This window comes from Ylistrum balloti, unplaced genomic scaffold (assembly GCF_031769215.1).
Source record: "Ylistrum balloti isolate Yb309-2 unplaced genomic scaffold, AGI_CSIRO_Ybal_v1 Utg370436, whole genome shotgun sequence".
NCBI classification, from domain to species: domain Eukaryota; kingdom Metazoa; phylum Mollusca; class Bivalvia; order Pectinida; family Pectinidae; genus Ylistrum; species Ylistrum balloti.
In genome coordinates, this window is record NW_026782292.1 from 148,227 (window position 1) to 162,098 (window position 13,872).

Genomic DNA, 13,872 nt, shown 5'->3' on the forward strand with positions numbered 1-13,872 from the left:
ACAGATATACTGATATGTACTTCTACAGGGGGTTCAGTTACACCTCCCTCTCTACAGATATACTGATATGTACTTCTATACGGGGTTCAGTTACACCTCCCTCTGTACAGATATACTGATATGATTTTTGTTCTGAGATCCTACAGTAGTTCTCGGGCCTGTTGATGTTATTGTTCTGAGATCCTACAGCAGTTCTCGGGCCTGTTGATGTTATTTTTGTTCTGAGATCCTAAAGCAGTTCTCGGGCCTGTTGATGTTAGTTTTGTTCTGAGATCCAACAGCAGTTCTCGGGCCTATTGACGTTATTATTGTTCTGAGATCCTACAGCAGTTCTCGGGCCTGTTGATGAGATCCTACAGCAGTTCTCGGGCCTGTTGATGTTATTGTTCTGAGATCCTACTGCAGTTCTCGGGCCTGTTGATGTTATTTTTGTTCTGAGATCCTAAAGCAGTTCTCGGGCCTGTTGATGTTAGTTTTGTTCTGAGATCCTACAGCAGTTCTCGGGCCTGTTGATGTTATTTTTCAGAGATCCTACAGCAGTTCTCGGGCCTGTTGATGTCATTTTTGTTCTGATATCCTACAGCAGTTCTCGGGCCTGTTGATGTTATTTTTGTTCTGATATTCTACAGCAGTTCTCGGGTATCGGGCCTGTTGATGTTATTTTTGTTCTGAGATCCTACGGCAGTTCTCAGGCCTGTTGATGTTATTTTTCTGAGATCCTACAGCAGTTCTCGGGCCTGTTGATGTCATTTTTGTTCTGATATCCAACAGCAGTTCTCGGGCCTGTTGATGTTATTTTTGTTCTGAGATCCTACAGCAGTTCTCGGGCCTGTTGATGTTATTTTTGTTCTGATATCCTACAGCAGTTCTCGGGCCTGTTGATGTTATTTTTGTTCTGAGATCCTACAGCAGTTCTCGGGCCTGTTGATGTCATTTTTGTTCTGATATCCAACAGCAGTTCTCGGGCCTGTTGATGTTATTGTTCTGAAATCCTGAGGCAGTTCACGGGCCTGTTGATGTTAGTTTTGTTCTGAGATCCTACAGCAGTTCTCTGGCCTCTTGATGTGATTTTTGTTCTGATATCCTACAGCAGTACTCTGGCCTGTTGATGTTATTTTTGTTCTGAGATCCTAAGCAGTTCTCGGGCCTGTTGATGTTATTGTTCTGAGATCCTACAGCAGTTGTCGGGCCTGTTGACGTTATTTTTGTTCTGAGATCCTACAGAAGTTCTCGGGCCTGTTGATGTTATTGTTCTGAGATCCTACAGCAGTTCTCGGGCCTGTTGATGTTATTGTTCTGAGATTCTACAGCAGTTCTCGGGCCTGTTGATGTTAGTTTTGTTCTGAGATCCTACAGCAGTTCTCGGACCTGTTGATGTTATTGTTTTCAGGTCCTACAGCAGTTCTCGGGCCTGTTGATGTTATTGTTCTGATATGCTACAGCAGTTCTCGGGCCTGTTGATGTTATTTTTGTTCTTAGATCCTACAGCAGTTCTCGGGCCTGTTGATGTTGTTGTTCTGAGATCCTACAGCAGTTCTTCGGCCTGTTGTTGTCATTTTGTTCTAGGATCCTACAGCATTTCTCGGGCCTGTGGTTGTTATTTTGTTCTGAGATCCTACAGCATTTCTCGGAACTGTTGATGTTATTATTGTTCTGAGATCCTACAGCAGCTCTCGGGCCTGTTGTTGTTATTGTTTTCAGATCCTACAGCAGTTCTCGGGCCTGTTGAGATCCTAAAGCAGTTGTCGGGCCTGTTGTTTTTATTTTGTTCTGAGATCCTACAGCAGTTCTCGGTCCTGTTGATGTTATTGTTCTGAAATCCTACAGCAGTTCTCGGGCCTGTTGATGTTATTGTTCTGTGATCCTACAACAGTTCTCGGGCCTGTTGATGTTATTGTTCTGAGATCCTACAGCAGTTCTCGGGCCTGTTGATGTTATTGTTCTGAGATCCTACAGCAGTTCTCGGGCCTGTTGATGTTATTGTTCTGAGATCCTACAGCAGTTCTCGGGCCTGTTGATGTTATTTTTGTTCTGATATCCTACAGCAGTTCTCGGGCCTGTTGATGTTTTTTTTGTTCTGAGATCCTACAGCAGTTCTCGGGCCTGTTGATGTTATTTTTGTTCTGAGATCCTACAGCAGTTCTCGGGCCTGTTGATGTTATTTTGTTCTGAGATCCTACAGCAGTTCTTGGGCCTGTTGTTGTTATTTTTGTTCTGAGATCCTACAGCAGTTGTCGGGCCTGTTGATGTTATTGTTCTGAGATCCTACAACAATTCTCGGGCCTGTTGTTGTTATTTTGTTCTGAGATCCTACAGCAGTTCTCGGGCCTGTTGACGTTATTGTTCTGGGATCCTACAGCAGTTCTTCGTCCTGTTGTTGTTATTTTTGTTTTGAGATCCTACAGCAGTTCTCGGGCCTGTTGATGTTATTTTTGTTCTGATATTCTACAGCAGTTCTCGGGTATCGGGCCTGTTGATGTTATTTTTGTTCTGAAATCCTAAGGGAGTTCTCGGGCCTGTTGTTGTTATTTTGTTCTGAGATCCTGTTGATGTTATTTTTGTTCTATCCTAGTTCTGGGGCCTGGATTGTTATTTTGAGCAGTTCTCGGGCCTGTTGTTGTTATTTTGTTCTGAGATCCTACAGCAGTTCTCGGGCCTGTTGATGTTATTGTTCTGAAATCCTGAGGCAGTTCTCGGGCCTGTTGATGTTATTTTTGTTCTGAGATCCTACAGCAGTTCTCGGGCCTGTTGATGTTATTTTTGTTCTGAGATCCTACAGCAGTTCTCGGGCCTGTTGATGTTATTTTTCTGAGATCCTACAGCAGTTCTCGGGCCTGTTGATGTTATTGTTCTGAGATCCTACAGCAGTTCTCGGGCCTGTTGATGTTATTTTTGTTCTGATATTCTACAGCAGTTCTCGGGCCTGTTGATGTTATTGTTCTGAGATCCTACAGCAGTTCTCAGGCCTGTTGATGTTATTGTTTTCAGATCCTACTGCAGTTCTCGGGCCTGTTGATGTTATTGTTCTGAGATCCTACAGCAGTTCTCGGGCCTGCTACAGCAGTTCTCGGGCCTGTTGATGTTATTGTTCTGAGATCCTACCGCAGTTCTCGGGCCTGTTGATGTTATTGTTCTGAGATCCTACAGCAGTTCTCGGGCCTGTTGATGTTATTTTTGTTCTTAGATCCTACAGCAGTTCTCGGGCCTGTTGATGTTATTGTTCTGTGATCCTACAACAGTTCTCGGGCCTGTTGATGTTATTGTTCTGAGATCCTACAGCAGTTCTCGGGCCTGTTGATGTTATTATTCTGAAATCCTGAGGCAGTTCTCGGGCCTGTTGTTGTTATTTTGTTCTGAGATCCTACAGCAGTTCTCGGGCCTGTTGATGTTATTGGTCTGAGATCCTACAGCAGTTCTCGGGCCTGTTGATGTTATTTTTGGTCTGAGACCCTAAAGCAGTTCTCGGGCCTGTTGATGTTAACTTTGTTCTGAGATCCTACAGCAGTTCTCGGCCTGTTGATGTTATTGTTCTGAGATCCTACAGCAGTTCTCGGGCCTGTTGATGTTATTGTTCTGAGATCCTACAGCAGTTCTCGGGCTTGTTGATGTTATTATTGTTCTGAGATCCTACAGCAGCTCTCGGGCCTTTTGTTGTTATTTGGTTCTGAGATCCTACAGCAGTTCTCGGGCCTGTTGATGTTATTGTTCTGAGATCCTACAGCAGTTCTTGGGCCTGTTGTTGTTATTTTTGTTCTGAGATCCTACAGCAGTTCTCGGGCCTGTTGATGTTATTGTTCTGAGATCCTACAGCAGTTCTCGGGCCTGTTGATGTTATTGTTCTGAGATCCTACAGCAGTTCTCAGGCCTGTTGATGTTATTGTTTTCAGATCCTACTGCAGTTCTCGGGCCTGTTGATGTTATTGTTTTGAGATCCTATAGCAGTTCTCGGGCTTGTTGATGTTATTATTGTTCTGAGATCCTAAAGCAGTTCTCGGGCCTGTTGTTGTTATTTTGTTCTGAGATCCTACAGCAGTTCTCGGGCCTGTTGATGTTATTGTTCTGAGATCCTACAGCAGTTCTCGGGCCTGTTGATGTTATTGTTCTGAGATCCTACAGCAGTTCTCGGGCCTGTTGATGTTATTTTTGTTCTTAGATCCTAAAGCAGTTCTCGGGCCTGTTGATGTTATTTTTGTTCTGAAATCCTGAGGCAGTTCTCGGGCCTGTTGATGTTATTTTTGTTCTGAGATCCTGAGGCAGTTCTCGGTCTTGTTGATGTTATTATTGTTCTGAGATCCTAAAGCAGTTGTCGGGCCTGTTGGTGTGATTTTTGTTCTGAGACCCAAAAGCAGTTCACGGGCCTGTTGATGTTAGTTTTGTTCTGAGATCCTACAGCAGTTCTCTGGCCTCTTGATGTGATTTTTGTTCTGATATCCTACAGCAGTACTCGGGTCTGGTTATGTTATTTTTGTTCTGAGATCCTACAGCATTTCTCGAGCCTGTTGATGTTATTGTTCTTAAATCCTGAAGCATTTCTCGGGCCTGTGGTTGTTATTTTGTTCTGAGATCCTACAGCATTTCTCGGAACTGTTGATGTTATTATTGTTCTGAGATCCTACAGCAGCTCTCGGGCCTGTTGATGTTATTTTTGTTCTGAGATCCTACAGCAGTTCTCGGGCCTGTTGATGTTATTTTGTTCTGAGATCCTACCGCAGTTCTCGGGCCTGTTGATATTATTGTTCTGAGATCCTACAGTTCTCGGGCATTTTTGTTCTGAGATCCTACAGCAGTTCTCGGGCCTGTTGATGTTATTGTTCTGAGATCCTACCGCAGTTCTCGGGCCTGTTGATGTTATTGTTCTGAGATCCTACAACAGTTCTCGGGCCTGTTGATGTTATTTTGTTCTGAGATCCTACAGCAGTTCTCGTGCCTGTTGATGTTATTGTTCTGAGATCCTTCAGCAGTTCTCGTGCCTGTTGATGTTACTGTTCTGAGATCCTACAGCAGTTCTCGGGCCTGTTGACGTTATTTTTGTTCTGAGATCCAATGGCAGTTCTCGTGCCTGTTGATGTTACTGTTCTGAGATCCTACAGCAGTTCTCGGGCCTGTTGATGTTACTGTTCTGAGATCCTACAGCAGTTCTCGGGCCTGTTGATGTTATTGTTCTGAGATACTACAACAGTTCTCGGGCCTGTTGATGTTATTTTTGTTCTGAAATCCTACAGCAGTTCTCGGGCCTGTTGATGTTATTTTTGTTCTGAGATCCTACAGCAGTTCTCGGGCCTGTTGATGTTATTTTTGTTCTGAGATCCTACAGCAGTTCTCGGGCCTGTTGATGTTATTGTTCTGAGATCCTACAGCAGTTCTCTGGCCTCTTGATGTGATTTTTGTTCTGATATCCTACAGCAGTACTCGGGTCTGGTTATGTTATTTTTGTTCTGAGATCCTAAGCAGTTCTCGGGCCTGTTGATGTTATTGTTCTGAGATCCTACAGCAGTTGTCGGGCCTGTTGACGTTATTTTTGTTCTGAGATCCTACAGCAGTTCTCGGGCCTGTTGATGTTATTTTTGTTCTGAGATCCTACAGCAGTTCTCGGGCCTGTTGTTGTTATTTTTGTTCTGAGATCCTACAGCAGTTCTCGGGCCTGTTGATGTTATTGTTCTGAGATCCTACAGCAGTTCTCGGGCCTGTTGATGTTATTGTTCAGAGATGGTACTGCAGTTCTCGGGCCTGTTGATGGGCCTGTTGATGTTATTTTTGTTCTGAGATCCTACAGCAGTTCTCGGGCCTGTTGATGTTATTTTTGTTCTGATATTCTACAGCAGTTCTCGGGCCTGTTGATGTTATTTTTGTTCTGAGATCCTACAGCAGTTCTCGTGCCTGTTGATGTTATTGTTCTGAGATCCTACAGCAGTTCTCGGGCCTGTTGATGTTATTTTTGTTCTGTGATCCTACAGCAGTTCTCTGGCCCGTTGATGTTATTGTTTTCAGATCCTACAACAGTTCTCGGCCTGTTGATGTTATTGTTCTGAGATCCTTCCACAGTTCTCGGGCCTGTTGATGTTATTGTTCTGAGATCCTACAGCAGTTCTCGGGCCTGTTGACGTTATTTTTGTTCTGAGATCCTACAGCAGTTCTCGGGCCTGTTGATATTTTGTTCTGAGATCCTACAGCAGTTCTCGGGCCTGTTGATGTTTTTGTTCTAAGATCCTACTGCAGTTCTCGGGCCTGTTGATGTTATTTTTGTTCTGAGATCCTAAAGCAGTTGTCGGGCCTGTTGGTGTGATTTTTGTTCTGAGACCCAAAAGCAGTTGTCGGGCCTGTTGTTTTTATTTTGTTCTGAGATCCTACAGCAGTTCTCGGGCCTGTTGATGTTATTGTTCTGAAATCCTACAGCAGTTCTCGGGCTTGTTGATGTTATTATTGTTCTGAGATCCTACAGCAGTTCTCGGGCCTTTTGTTGTTATTGTTCTGAGATCCTACAGCAGTTCTCGGGCCTTTTGTTGTTATTTGGTTCTGAGATCCTACAGCAGTTCTCGGGCCTGTTGATGTTATTGTTCTGAGATCCTACAGCAGTTCTCGGGCCTGTTGATGTTATTTTGTTCTGGGATCCTACCGCAGTTCTCGGGCCTGTTGATGTTATTGTTCTGAGATCCTACAACAGTTCTCGGGCTTGTTGATGTTATTTTGTTCTGGGATCCTAAAGCAGTTCTCGGGCCTGTTGATGTTAGCTTTGTTCTGAGATCCTACAGCAGTTCTCGGGCCTGTTGATGTTATTTTTGTTCTGAGATCCTACAGCAGTTCTCGGGCCTGTTGATGTTACCTTTGTTCTGAGATCCTACAGCAGTTCTCGGGCCTGTTGACGTTATTTTTGTTCTGAGATCCTACAGCAGTTCTCGGGCCTGTTGATGTTATTTTTGTTCTGAGATCCTACAGCAGTTCTCGGGCCTGTTGATGTTATTGTTCTGAGATCCTACAGCAGTTCTCGGGCTTGTTGATGTTATTATTGTTCTGAGATCCTACAGCAGTTCTCGGGCCTGTTGATGTTATTTTTCTGAGATCCTACAGCAGTTCTCGGGCCTGTTGATGTTATTTTTGTTCTGATATCCTACAGCAGTTCTCGGGTCTGTTGATGTTATTTTGTTCTGAGATCCTACAGCAGTTCTCGGGCCTGTTGATGTTATTATTCTGAGATCCTACAGCAGTTTTCGGGCCTGTTGATGTTATTGTTCTGAGATCCTACAGCAGTTCTCGGGCTTGTTGATGTTATTATTGTTCTGAGATCCTACAGCAGTTCTCGGGCCTGTTGATGTTATTGTTCTGAGATCCTACAACAGGTCTCGGGCCTGTTGATGTTATTTTTGTTCTGAGACCCTACCTTAGTTCTCGGGCCTGTTGACGTTAATTTTGTTCTGAGACCCTACCGTAGTTCTCGGGCCTGTTGACGTTAATTTTGTTCTGAGATCCTACAGCAGTTCTCGGGCCTGTTGATGTAATTGTTCTGAGATCCTACAGCAGTTCTCGGGCCTGTTGATGTTATTGTTCTGAGATCCTTCAGCAGTTCTCGGGCCTGTTGATGTTATTATTCTGAGATCCTACAGCAGATCTCGGGCCAGTTGATGTTATTTTTGTTCTGATATCCTAAAGGAGTTGTCGGGCCTGTTGTTGTTATTTTGTTCTGAGATCCTACTGCAGTTCTCGAGCCTGTTGATGTTATTGTTCTGAAATCCTGAGGCAGTTCGCGGGCCTGTTGATGTTAGTTTTGTTCTGAGATCCTATGGCAGTTCTCGGGCCTGTTGATGTTGTTTTTTGTTCTGAGATCCTAAAGCAGTTCTCGGGCCTGTTGTTGTTATTTTGTTCTGAGATCCTACAGCAGTTCTCGGGCCTGTTGATGTTATTGTTCTGAGATCCTACAGCAGTTCTCGGGCCTGTTGATGTTATTGTTCTGAGATCCTACAGCAGTTCTCGGGCCTGTTGATGTTATTTTGTTCTGAGATCCTACAGCAGTTCTCGGGCCTGTTGATGTTATTGTTCTGAGATCCTACCGCAGTTCTCGGGCCTGTTGATGTTGTCATTTTGTTCTATTTTGTTCTGAGATCCTACAGCAGTTCTCGGGCCTGTTGATGTTATTGTTCTGAGAGAGTTCTCTGTTGATGTTATTGTTCAGATCCTACAGCAGTTCTCGGGCCTGTTGATGTTATTTTGTTCTGAGATCCTACAGCAGTTCTCCGGCCTGTTGATGTTATTGTTCTGAGATCCTACAGCAGTTCTCGGGCCATTTTTGTTCTGAGATCCTACAGCAGTTCTCGGGCCTGTTGACGTTAATTTTGTTCTGAGATCCTACAGCAGTTCTCGGGCCTGTTGATGTAATTGTTCTGAGATCCTACAGCAGTTCTCGGGCCTGGTGATATTATTGTTCTGAGATCCTACTGCAGTTCTCGGGCCTGTTGATGTTATTTTGTTCTGAGATCCTACAGCAGTTCTCGGGCCTGTTGATGTTATTGTTCTGAGATCCTACAGCAGTTCTCGGGCCTGTTGATGTTATTGTTCTGATATGCTACAGCAGTTCTCGGGCCTGTTGATGTTATTTTTGTTCTTAGATCCTACAGCAGTTCTCGGGCCTGTTGATGTTGTTCTTCTGAGATCCTACGGCAGTTCTCGGGCCTGTTGATGTTATTTTTGTTCTGAAATCCTAAAGCAGTTCTCGGGCCTGTTGATGTTAGCTTTGTTCTGAGATCCTACAGCAGTTCTCGGGCCTGTTGATGTTATTTTTGTTCTGAGATCCTACAGCAGTTCTCGTCCTGTTGATGTTATTGTTCTGAGATCCTTCAGCAGTTCTCGTGCCTGTTGATGTTATTGTTCTTAGATCCTACAGCAGTTCTCGTGCCTGTTGATGTTACTGTTCTGAGATCCTACAGCAGTTCTCGGGCCTGTTGATGTTATTGTTCTGAGATCCTACAGCAGTTCTCGTGCCTGTTGATGTTATTGTTCTGAGATCCTACAGCAGTTCTCGGGCCTGTTGATGTTAGTTTTGTTCTGAGATCCTACAGCAGTTCTCGGGCCTGGTGATGTTATTGTTCTGAGATCCTACTGCAGTTCTCGGGCCTGTTAATGTTAGTTTTGTTCTCAGGTCCTACAGCAGTTCTCGGGCCTGTTGATGTTATTTTTGTTCTGAGATCCTAAAGCAGTTCTCGGGCCTGTTGATGTTAGTTTTGTTCTGAGATCCTACAGCAGTTCTCGGGCCTGTTGATGTTATTTTTGTTCTGAGATCCTACAGCAGTTCTCGGGCCTGTTGATGTTATTTTTGTTCTGAGATCCTACTGCAGTTCTCGGGCCTGTTGATGTTATTGTTCTGAGATCCTACAGCAGTTCTCGGGCCTGTTGATGTTATTTTTGTTCTGAGACCCTCAAGCAGTTGTCGAGCCTGTTGTTGTTATTTTGTTCTGAGATCCTACAGCATTTCTCGGGCCTGTTGATGTTATTTTTGTTCTGAGATCCTAGCAGCAGTTGAGATCCTACAGCTCGGGCCTGTTGATGTTATTTTTGTTCTGAAATCCTACAGCAGTTCTCGGGCCTATTGATGTTAGATTTGTTCTGAGATCCTACAGCAGTTCTCGGGCCTGTTGATGTTGTTCTTCTGAGATCCTACGGCAGTTCTCGGGCCTGTTGATGTTACTTTTCTGAGATCCTACAGCAGTTCTCGGGCCTGTTGACGTTATTTTTGTTCTGAGATCCTACAGCAGTTCTCGGGCCTGTTGATGTTATTGTTCTGAGATCCTACAGCAGTTCTCGGGCCTGTTGATGTTATTTTTGTTCTGAGATCCTACAGCAGTTCTCGGGCCTGTTGATGTTATTTTGTTCTGAGATCCTACAGCAGTTCTCGGGCCTGTTGATGTTATTGTTCTGAGATCCTACAGCAGTTCTCGGGCCTGTTGATGTTATTGTTCTGAGATCCTACAGCAGTTCTCGGGCCTGTTGATGTTATTGTTCTGAGATCCTACAGCAGTTCTCGGGCCTGTTGATGTTATTTTTGTCCTGATATCCTACAGCAGTTCTCGGGTCTGTTGATGTTATTTTTGTTCTGAGATCCTACTGCAGTTCTCGGGCCTGTTGATGTGTTTTGTTCTGAGATCCTACAGCAGTTTTCGGGCCTGTTGACGTTAATTTGGTTCTGAGATCCTACAGCAGTTCTTGGGCCTGTTGATGTTATTTTTGTTCTGAAATCCTGAGGCAGTTCTCGGGCCTGTTGATGTTATTTTTGTTCTGAGATCCTACTCGGGCAGTTCTCGGGCCTGTTGATGTTATTTTTGTTCTGATATCCTACAGCAGTTCTCGGGCCTGTTGATGTTATTTTTGTTCTGATATTCTACAGCAGTTCTCGGGCCTGTTGATGTTATTGTTCTGAGATCCTACAGCAGTTCTCGGGCCTGTTGATGTTATTGTTCTGAGATCCTACAGCAGTTCTCGGGCCTGTTGATGTTATTTTTGTTCTGAGATCCTAAAGCAGTTCTCGGGCCTGTTGTTGTTATTTTGTTCTGAGATCCTACAGCAGTTCTCGGGCCTGTTGATGTTATTGGTCTGAGATCCTACAGTAGTGCCTGTTGATGTTATTGTTCTGAGATCCTACAACAGTTCTCGGGCCTGTTAAATGTTATTTTGTTCTGGGATCCTACAGCAGTTCTCGGGTCTGTTGACGTTATTTTTGTTCTGAGATCCTACAACAGTTCTCGGGCCTGTTGATGTTATTGTTCTGAGATCCTACAGCAGTTCTCGGGCCTGTTGATGTTATTTTTCTGAGATCCTACAGCAGTTCTCGGGCCTGTTGACGTTATTTTTGTTCTGAGATCCTACAGCAGTTCTCGGGCCTGTTGATCTTATTGTTCTGAAATCCTGCGGCAGTTCTCGTGCTTGTTGATGTTATTGTTCTGAGATCCTACAGCAGTTCTCGGGCCTGTTGATGTTACTGTTCTGAGATCCTTCAACAGTTCTCGGGCCTGTTGATGTTACTGTTCTGAGATCCTACAGCAGTTCTCGGGCCTGTTGATGTTACTGTTCTGAGATCCTACAGCAGTTCTCGGGCCTGTTGATGTTATTTTTGGTCTGAGACCCTAAAGCAGTTCTCGGGCCTGTTGATGTTAGTTTTGTTCTGAGATCCTACAGCAGTTCTCGTCCTGTTGATGTTATTGTTCTGAGATCCTTCAGCAGTTCTCGGGCCTGTTGATGTTATTTTTGTTCTTAGATCCTACAGCAGTTCTCGGGCCTGTTGATGTTGTTGTTCTGAGATCCTACAGCAGTTCTCGGGCCTGTTGATGTTATTTTTCTGAGATCCTACAGCAGTTCTCGGGCCTGTTGACGTTATTTTTGTTCTGAGATCCTACAGCAGTTCTCGGGCCTGTTGTTGTTATTTTTGTTCTGAGATCCTACAGCAGTTCTCGGGCCTGTTGATGTTATTGTTCTGAGATCCTACAGCAGTTCTCGGGCCTGTTGATGTTATTGTTCTGAGATCCTACAGCAGTTCTCGGGCCTGTTGATGTTATTGTTCTGAGATCCTACAGCAGTTCTCGGGCCTGTTGATGTTATTGTTCTGAGATCCTACAGGAGTTCTCGGGCCTGTTGATGTTATTTTTGTTCTGAGACCCTACAGCAGTTGTCGGGCCTGTTGTTTTTATTTTCTTTTGAGATCCTACAGCAGTTCTCGGGCCTGTTGATGTTATTTTTGTTCTGAAATCCTGAGGCAGTTCTCGGGCCTGTTGATGTTATTTTTGTTCTGAGATCCTACAGCAGTTCTCGGGCCTGTTGATGTTATTTTTGTTCTGAGATCATACAGTAGTTCTCGGGCCTATTGATGTTATTGTTCTGAGATCCTACAGCAGTACTCGGGCCTGTTGATGTTATTTTTCTGAGATCCTACAGCAGTTCTCGGGCCTGTTGTTGTTATTTTGTTCTGAGATCCTACAGCAGTTCTCGGGCCTGTTGATGTTATTTTTGTTCTGAGACCCTAATGCAGTTGTCGGGCCTGTTGATGTTATTTTTGTTCTGAGACCCAAAAGCAGTTGACGGGCCTGTTGTTTTTATTTTGTTCTGAGATCCTACAGCAGTTCTCGGGCCTGTTGATGTTATTGTTATGAGATCCTACAACAGTTGTCGGGCCTGTTGTTGTTATTTTGTTCTGAGATCCTACAGCATTTCTCGAGCCTGTTGATGTTATTGTTCTTAAATCCTGAAGCATTTCTCGGGCCTGTGGTTGTTATTTTGTTCTGAGATCCTACAACAGTTCTCGGGCCTGTTGATGTTATTTTGTTCTGGGATCCTACAGCAGTTCTCGGGCCTGTTCATGTTATTTTTGTTCTGAGATCCTACGGCAGTTCTCGGGCCTGTTGACGTTATTTTTGTTCTGAGATCCTACAGCAGTTCTCGGGCCTGTTGATGTTATTGTTCTGAGATCCTACCGCAGTTCTCGGGCCTGTTGATGTTATTGTTCTGAGATCCTACAGCAGTTCTCGGGCCTGTTGATGTTATTTTTGTTCTGAGATCCTACAGCAGTTCTCGGGCCTGTTGATGTTATTTTTGTTCTGGCCTGTTGATGTTATTTTTCTTAGTACCTACTCCAGCACTCGTCGGGGCTGATGTTATTTTTGTTCTGAGATCCTACAGCAGTTCTCGGGCCTGTTGATGTTATTTTTGTCCTGATATCCTACAGCAGTTCTCGGGTCTGTTGATGTTATTTTTGTTCTGAGATCTTGCTGCAGTTCTCGGGCCTGTTGATGTTATTTTTGTTCTGATATTCTACCGCAGTTCTCGGGCCTTTTGATATTATTGTTCTGAGATCCTACAGCAGTTCTCGGGCCTGTTGATGTTATTTTTGTTCTGAGATCCTACAGCAGTTCTCGGGCCTGTTGATGTTATTTTTGTTCTGAAATCCTGAGGCAGTTCTCGGGCCTGTTGATGTTATTTTTGTTCTGATATTCTACAGCAGTTCTCGGGCCTGTTGATGTTATTTTTGTTCTGAGATCCTACAGAAGTTCTCGGGCCTGTTGATGTTATTGTTCTGAGATCCTACAGCAGTTCTCGGGCCTGTTGATGGTATTGTTTTGAGATTCTACAGCAGTTCTCGGGCCTGTTGATGTTAGTTTTGTTCTGAGATCCTACAGCAGTTCTCTGGCCTCTTGATGTGATTTTTGTTCTGATATCCTAAGCAGTTCTCGGGCCTGTTGATGTTATTGTTCTGAGATCCTACAGCAGTTCTCGGGCCTGTTGATGTTATTGTTCTGAGATCCTACAGCAGTTCTCGGGCCTGTTGATGTTATTGTTCTGAGATCCTACAGCAGTTCTCGGGCCTGTTGATGTTATTGTTCTGAGATCCTACAGCAGTTCTCGGGCCTGTTGATGTTATTGTTCTGAGATCCTACAGCAGTTCTCGGGCCTGTTGATGTTATTGTTCTGAGATCCTACAGCAGTTCTCGGGCCTGTTGATGTTATTGTTCTGAGATCCTACAGCAGTTCTCGGGCCTGTTGTTGTTATTTTGTTCTGGGATCCTACAGCAGTTCTCGGGCCTGTTGATGTTATTGTTCTGAGATTCTACAGCAGTTCTCGAGCTTGTTGATGTTATTTTGTTCTGAGATCCTACAGCAGTTCTCGGGCCTGTTGATGTTATTTTTCTGAGATACTACAATAGTTCTCGGGCCTGTTGATGTTATTTTTGTTCTGATATCCTACAGCAGTTCTCGGGCCTGTTGATGTTATTGTTCTGAGATCCTACAGCAGTTCTCGGGCCTGTTGATGTTATTGTTCTGAGATCCTACAACAGTTCTCGGGCCTGTTGTTGTTATTTTGTTCTGAGATCCTACAGCAGTTCTCGGGCCTGTTGATGTTAT